This window comes from Acartia tonsa, chromosome 13 (genome assembly GCF_053477335.1).
Source record: "Acartia tonsa isolate MP-2025a chromosome 13, ASM5347733v1, whole genome shotgun sequence".
NCBI classification, from domain to species: Eukaryota; Metazoa; Arthropoda; class Copepoda; order Calanoida; family Acartiidae; genus Acartia; species Acartia tonsa.
The window spans coordinates 31,265,225-31,274,276 of NC_137272.1; positions in this window are offsets into that span (position 1 = coordinate 31,265,225).

Here is a 9,052-nt window from a genome sequence, read left to right on the forward strand (position 1 = left end):
AATATCACATGGTTTTAACTTTTTTATTTTCTAGTTTTTCAAATATTTTTAAAGAATTTTATTTTCTAAAGGGTATGAAGCAAAGATATTCTTGAATTAGATCATGTATTAAGAAGCAGTTTTTGGCACTTGTACTTGTTAATTTACAATACACTATAGATCTGCTGGATTTATGTCCTCCAGATTATCCTCCATTAGAAATAAACAAGTACATTTTATCTTATATTTTCCGTTGATTTTTGCTCTTTTGTGAAAACACCTCTCAGCCTCGTTCTAAATATTAATTCACTGTTCAAACTATTCCAATAGTATGACGACATATGAAGAAACCATTCTACTCATGGTATATTACAATCCTCTGCTTTATTCAAAGAGGGCCATGGAAATGCATATTATACTGGCACCCAAAGTTTTTTAACATGATCTCACATTTTTTGGCTTTAAAACTTTTGGTACCTTTAATAAAACTGAATTGATTGGTTCTAAACTAGCTTTTTATAAATATTAAAACAAATGATTTTAATTTTTAGAAACCATTCTTTTATGGTATAATACAATTTTCTGCCTTATTCAGGGAGTGAGAAGCCATGAGACTGTATATTATACTGGTACCCAAATTTTTATAAACGGGCTCTTTGGCTTTGGCTTAAATACTGGTTTTAATACTAGCTTTGTGTAATAAAGGTACTAAGAAAGGGAGGGAATGTCTGATTGAGCCAATAGGAGAATCGCATCGGAATTTACATTGGATCTCATTGGTTGAAATTATGTACACATTTTCCTACGAAGGCATGTTTTTTTTCATTTCATACATACATAAAAGTCAGCTGTTAACAGTATATTTTCTTAGTAGAAAGCTTTGCGGAATCAGAATTAATTGCCCAAAAATTTCGTTTACAATTTGAAAGCTTGAAACAAAGTTGGATTCTTAAAAAAAAAGTTAGGCTGGCAACTCGCTGGTGAGGCAAAGTTATTTTTGTGAAAAATCCTCCAAAATCGAATAAAAAAATTTACAAAAATGAAATAAAATCTTAAGAGGGTTATTAACATATGATTTTGTTTAATTTTTGTAGATTTTTAATGTGCTTTTGGATGATTTTTCACAAAAATAATTTTGCCTCATTATCGAATAGCGAGTCTATCATTTTTTAAGAATCTACATCAGCTTGAGTCGAAAGTAAACAATACTTTTGTCTGCTAGGAATGTTCTCTCTTAGATTTGACGAAAAAAGGGTTCAGAATATTCTTCTACTCTTCTATTTCTATTCTTTGTGTAAACTATCCAACTATCTAAATGACTATTTTCTATCTTATTTGACTATCTATCTATCTTACCTATCCAAACAGTTTGATGTACAGGAGAAGCATCTGCTATCACAAGATCACTAATAAAATTTTTAATTTAGCCAATAAACAAGGACATTTCTCTATTTTTTTATATTGTTTAAGAAAATAAATCACGGAACTTATATAGCATATCCTATACAAACTACAAAGTGGCTCCACCCCTAGCCTCTATAAAAATTATAGAAAACCACTCCATTTTGTAACAGACACAAACGAAAAAAAACGAACAAATTTTTAGAAGACCTCTGTTTTAGAGATTCCATGGGCCATACAAAGTACGAGAAAGCTTTAAAAATTTTGATTAGATAATTGAATAACTTAATAGTTATTTCTTTCATCGTATTATAAACGGCTTTCCGCGGATATAGAATGTACAATTAAAGCCCCGCGGTGCCGAAGGCACCGGCAAAAAAACTAGTTTTAATCTTATGATTGTACATTTCTATATTCGTAGAAAACTGGATATAATACGATGCTAGACATAGTTTTTTCGTATGGATGAGAACCGGTTCCTATCCACCGGATTCGAATGAATACGAGAAAACTATATTACTTTTTAAAGACAAGTTGACAACATAAATACGGGAAGCTCAGAAAGTAGGACACACGAACATTAACACTTTTAGAATGTCAGAACTGAATAAGTTTAATATCAATGCATAAGTCTATACAAAATTGTAAGCAAATATGTTCTTAAATACAGGATACTGTTTAAGGACAATAAAACATACAAAATTTGTTGTCAAAATGTAAAAAATCAGCATGTTTTGAATGGACGTTTGTACTTTCTGGAAATGATTATAGAGTTGCTAAGCTTCAATGTTGATATTATAACAGCAAAATGATTGGCTAATTAAAAATTCCTAAATCCAGGAACCAGAGTCTTCATGTCTTCTTTGAAACTATCCTCACACATTCTAATATCAATAACTTGGTTAGGAATCTATTAATGCAGGGATCTTAAGGGATAAGACTATAAATTAATGTACATTCAACATAATTTAGCCTCTCCTGAAGATTTAAATTATTGGTTTAAATGTTTTGACATAGCTGGTTTGAACCAGATGAACTGAAAATTGATTGCCTATTTCTTCCCTAATTCCCAAAGTTGTACAGCAGATAACCCAACTATTGTAAAACCTATTTTCAGCTACTCCAGTCAAAGGGAAAAGCGATATAATGTCTTTATATATTATACATTCAAAATTTAATTTTTCTAATTTTGATTTTTTTTTTGAAGCTTGAAACTTTTTTTGAAAGTAGTAAATATTAAGATAGGATGAGGGTGCTATGTACACAATCGGAAACTCAAATTCAGCTGCCCTTGAACCAACTCTTTTTAAAATTTTAAAAAGTACACAAAGTTTTTACACCTATCAATGAGGAAATAGTACAATTTATGTCCTTTCCTTATCCTTATATGTTAATCTACCTAGCAATCTATTTTTTTTATATAAATCAAACAAGATATCCTTTTTAATCAATCTGTTGTTATAAACATTTCTATTTATCTATCCTTCTATCTATCTATATATCTGTTAATCTATCTATTTATCTATCTGTTAATCTATCTATTTATCTATCTGTTAATCTATCTATTTATCTATCTGTTAATCTATCTATTTATCTATCTGTTAATCTATCTATTTATCTATCTGTTAATCTATCTCTTTATCTATCTGTTAATCTATCTATTTATCTATCTGTTAATCTATCTATTTATCTATCTGTTAATCTATCTATTTATCTATCTGTTAATCTATCTATTTATCTATCTGTTAATCTATCTATTTATCTATCTGTTAATCTATCTATTTATCTATCTGTTAATCTATCTATTTATCTATCTGTTAATCTATCTATTTATCTATCTGTTAATCTATCTATTTATCTATCTGTTAATATATCTATTTATCTATCTGTTAATCTATCTATTTATCTATCTGTTAATCTATCTATTTATCTATCTGTTAATTTATCTATTTATCTATCTGTTAATATATCTATTTATCTATCTGTTAATATATCTATTTATCTATCTGTTAATATATCTATTTATCTATCTGTTAATCTATCTATTTATCTATCTGTTAATCTATCTATTTATCTATCTGTTATAATATATATTTATCTATCTGTTAATCTATCTATTTATCTATCTGTTAATCTATCTATTTATCTATCTGTTAATCTATCTATTTATCTATCTGTTAATCTATCTATTTATCTATCTGTTAATCTATCTATTAATGCAAACTTGTCTAATTATCCACTATGTAAACTTGTTTAAATGTAAACAAGGATGACAACATCCAGAAAAGGATATTTGATTTGTTGTAAAATTATTGAAAAGGACGTACTTGGAAAATTGATAGACTGGTTTAGGGAATATTCACACAAAAAACCAGTCTAACTATCTTTAATATCAGCCATGTAAATTAAATTTACAATTGTTGGAACTACGGACAAACAGACTAGGTAAGTTGTAGAGTATCTTTGCTACTTAAACTGCCTGAAAAGGGAAATCTAAAGCTATTTCTCGAATAAAATATAAATAAGAATAACGGTACAAAAGAAAACTACATTAGACAGAAATTCTGGTGTAAAATTATAAAAATAACAAGTAAGAAAAGCCCCATTGGAAGAGTAAAGTTTAAAGCTCAAGTACAAACTATCTTTAATTACAACTTAGATAGGTTAATAAAGTTAATAGATAGATAAATTAAATGATAGATTGATAGATAATGATCGTTGGATTAGTAGATAGATTAGATAGATAGATTGATAGACAGATTGATTGATTGATAGATAGATTGATCGATGAATAAATAGAAAGATAGATTAATAAACCTTAATGTATAGATTGATAGATTAAAGAATTTTATTCATATCGTTATATTAAATAATATATAGATTGGTATAGTTTTAAAACGCTGTGCTACAATTAAATAAAACCATACTTGTTTGGTGCAATGATCTCTTCTAATATGGAGTGTGCATTCATCTCCGCGTATTATTACAAGTTACAACCCCAAAGAGTCAGATATCTTAAGAAATAAGACAATGGATAATAAATTGATATCCATCCCTAATGTTGATAAACCTTATGACTCTGTACATCTAAATTGTTGGTTGAAAAGTTTGAACACTACTTGGTTTGAACCAACCAAACTAAATTTTAAAAAAGTACCCAAATTTTCTGAGCCAACGAATAAGATGATGTGTCTATAAAACTTTAGGTACCAGTGCTTTGTCCATTCCCTTCCTGGCAAAAAAATGTTAATTGATTTCATGATAGTAGTGAAACAAAGGGTAAAGTGCGGTTCTGAAGATTTAATATTGTGATACATAAGGGGAAGTGGAGGCACACCAGATTGTTGAATGTAATATCATCATGATATTTGTGGAAGTGAATACACACCAGATTATTGAATATAATATCACCATGATATTTGTGGAAGTGAATACACACCAGATTATTGAATATAATATCACCATGATATTTGTGGAAGTGAATACACACCAGATTGTTGAATGTAATATCATCATGATATTTGTGGAAGTGAATACACACCATATTATTTAATGTATTATCACCATGATATTTGTGGAAGTGAATATACACCAGATTATTGAATATAATATCATCATGATATTTGTGGAAGTGAATATACACCAGATTATTGAATATAATATCATCATGATATTTGTGGAAGTTAATACACACCAGATTATTGAATATAATATCACCATGATATTTGTGGAAGTGAATACACACCATATTATTTAATGTATTATCACCATGATATTTGTGGAAGTGAATATACACCAGATTATTGAATATAATATCATCATGATATTTGTGGAAGTGAATACACACCAGATTATTGAATATAATATCACCATGATATTTGTGGAAGTGAATACACACCAGATTATTGAATATAATATCATCATGATATTTGTGGAAGTGAATACACACCAGATTATTGAATATAATATCACCATGATATTTGTGGAAGTGAATACACACCAGATTATTGAATATAATATCACCATGATATTTGTGGAAGTGAATACACACCAGATTATTGAATATAATATCATCATGATATTTGTGGAAGTGAATACACACCAGATTATTAATGAATATAATATCACCATGATATTTGTGGAAGTTAATACACACCAGATTATTGAATATAATATCACCATGATATTTGTGGAAGTGAATACACACCAGATTATTGAATATAATATCACCATGATATTTGTGGAAGTTAATACACACCAGATTATTGAATGTATTATCACCATGATATTTGAGCAATCTATCAAAAGTTTTATCCCATCTTCTATCGGCAGCAAAGCTACTGTATCATTGTAAATGTCCGTCTTTCTGAACATCTATAATCGTCCTTAGCTGGATATTTAAATGTTTAGCCGTATCCGTGGCCGTAGTAGTGGCCGTAGTAGTAGTCGTAGCCGTCGCCACTGCCAGTGCTGCCAATAACGTGGATGTTTAATGTTTAAAGCTTTTACATATTATTATTATTTTTTTTTTCTTCATATTTTTGCTGAAAATTCAAAAAGTGGTTGTGATTTATAGATCGCATATAGCCGTGGCCACGCGTAGCCAATTTGATTTAAAGATCGGTATTAGGTTAGTGGCTGTAACTCTGGCCACGGCTACGGCAACGGCTACATATTTAAAGATCCAGCTCTTGTTCCTTTCTAAACTTTAAAAAAAGTTGAACTGTTTTTCTATGTAACAAAAGTAGACGGATTACATATAACTGCTGACACGAGACTTAAGTTCAACTATTTTTAAAGCGAAGCTTTTCTATAATTAAGGTCGGTCTGTCCGTACGTCCGGAATGGTTATTTATTTTCGTAATCTATGAATGTTAGAATTGCCCTGTTGATTTCAAACTTTGCCTGTTGACTTTTGGAATAATGTAAGTACTAAAAACATAAGTATGTCCTTAAACAGTATCCTGTATCTAAGCAGTTTTGTAACACGTTTTCTTACAATTTAGATTGTCCTTCTGTTTCAGAGCTCTGCTTTTATGGATGTTGTTTTCCATGTTGTTATTCTAAGAACGCAACTGTTAGGCTATGCTACAGAGAACTAAGTGTTTTCTAATATAAAAATTTACCCAAAGGCTAGAGGCGCATCTTAAATTTATCTCCCTATAATAAAACTATGTATGTTTATATCTATCCTAATCTATCTATCTTAATCTCTCTATCTATCTATCTTAATCTATCCATCTTATTCTATCAATATCAATCTATCTATCTTAACATATCTATTTTAATCTACCTGTCTTAATCTTTCTATCTTAATCTATCAATATTAATATATCTATCTTAATCTATCTATCTTAATCTATCTATCTATCTATCTTTATCTATCTATCTTAATCTATCTATATTAATCTATCTATCTTAACCTATCTATCTTAATCAATCTATTTCAATATATCTCTGTTAACATATATCTTAATCTAATATATCTTAATACATTTATCTTAATCTATCTATCTATCTTAATCTATCTTAATCTATCTATCTATATATCTTAATCTATCAATATTAATCTATCTATCTTAACATATCTATTTTAATCTAGCTATCTTAATCTATATATCTTAATCTATCTATCTTAATCTATCTATATTAATCTATCTATCTTAACCTATCTATCTTAATCAATCTATTTTAATCTATCTCTGTTAATTTATATATCTTAATCTAATATATCTTAATGTACTTATCTTAATCTATCAATCTTAATTTATCCAACTTAGTAAATCTCTCCTTATCTATCTATCTACATCTATCTATCTTAATCTATCTATCTTAATTTATCTATCTTAATCTATCTATATTAATCTATCTATCTTAATCTATCTATCTTAATCTATCTATCCTAATTTATTTATCTATCTTAATCTATCTAGCTACTTAATTTATCTATCTATCTTAATCCATCTATCTTAATCTATCTATCTTAATCAATCTATTTTAATCTATCTATGTTAATATATATATCTTTATCTATATAAAATATATTAATCTATCTATCTTAATCTTTCTATCTATCTTAATCTATCTATCTTAATCTACCTATCTACATCTATCTATTTTAATCTATCTATCTTTATCTTTCTATCTCAATCTATCTATCTTAATCTATCCATCTTAATCTCTCTATCTCAATCTATCTATCTTAATCTATCCATTTTAATCTATCTATCTTAATCTATCAGTAATAATCTATCTATCTTAATATATCTATCTACATCTATCTATTTTAATCTATCTATTTTAATCTATATATCTTAATCTATCTTAATCTATCTATCTATCTATCTTAATCTATCTATTCTAATGTATCTATCTATGAATGAGAGTACAAGTTCTGACAACTCTAACATGATACGAGGATAGAATTTCAGTTAGTAAGTGTATTTTTACCAATTGGTGGTTCCCACAGTTATTTTCTGTGCTATTATCACAGTATAAATCCAGTCTTTTACTATCGTACACTGTTCTGTAATTTTATAGTTTCTAAATGTCTTTTGAAGCCTTTATAAAAAAGAGGGTTTCTAAAATTGCTTGTTACCCTTGTATGAGAGTTTATTTACAGCCAAGATTTGCCTCATAATGTATTGTGATACTGCTAAAACATTGTTTTTAAAACTTACTTTTACAAAATAATTGTAATAGTTTTTTAATAGCGAAGGTTATTGATGTTTTGAAGTACATTTGAAACATTTCTTTATAGGATTTGAATAAACTAGTGTAAATTTTTCATATTCGTATGCTTAACAACTTTGGAGTCTCTTATGGAATTTTGATTGGTTGGTTCATTAAGTTGAGTGTCCACACTTTTCTACCAAGCATTGTAATCTGAAGAAAGGGTTATTTTGTGTAGCATCATTTTGGATGAACATCAATTTATCGGCCATTGTCTTATTCCTAGGTAGATGCCCTTTTTGAGAAAAATACAAACACAATTTTACAATAGTCATGCTTTTTATGTGTTTTCTTACACTAATTTAGTTGAGTTTATACTATTATACTTTCGTTGGTTTTATAAAATTTTATAGCTGCCCTACTAATGTTTATAATGGTCCTTATTTTAACTTTGCTTTATCATCAAATATCAGGATTGATAGGTCCAGTTCTAAGGACAATAAAGGTCCGTATTATAACAACAGGATAAATAGATACATACTAGGGCAATAATTAACTGTAAAATGACAGAATCACGGAATGCCAATTTAATTTTCAGATTTTTTTTATTGATTTCAGAAAGTAGACTTTAGAAATTCAAAGACATTTATATAAAATAAAGCATCCATTTAATTAGCTTAATTTGTTTAGAGTCTTTATGACCAGAGAGAGAGAAAGAGAGAGGACAATACAATGGGCTGTTTATTACACTAGTCACCAAAGTTTTATAATAACGTTTTCTTGTTTGGGATTTTGATTGGTTGGTTTATAAGGTTAAATGTCCATACGTTTCAACCACTAATTGTAATCTAGAGAAGGGGTAATTTTGTGTATTAATACATCAAGTTATCGGCAATTGTCTTATACCTTTCATAATAGTCTAGGTAGTAATTAAACTGTTATACCGTCAGTAAAAAGAACTATAGACACCACTCTTCTATTTATTTAGTTCAATATATAA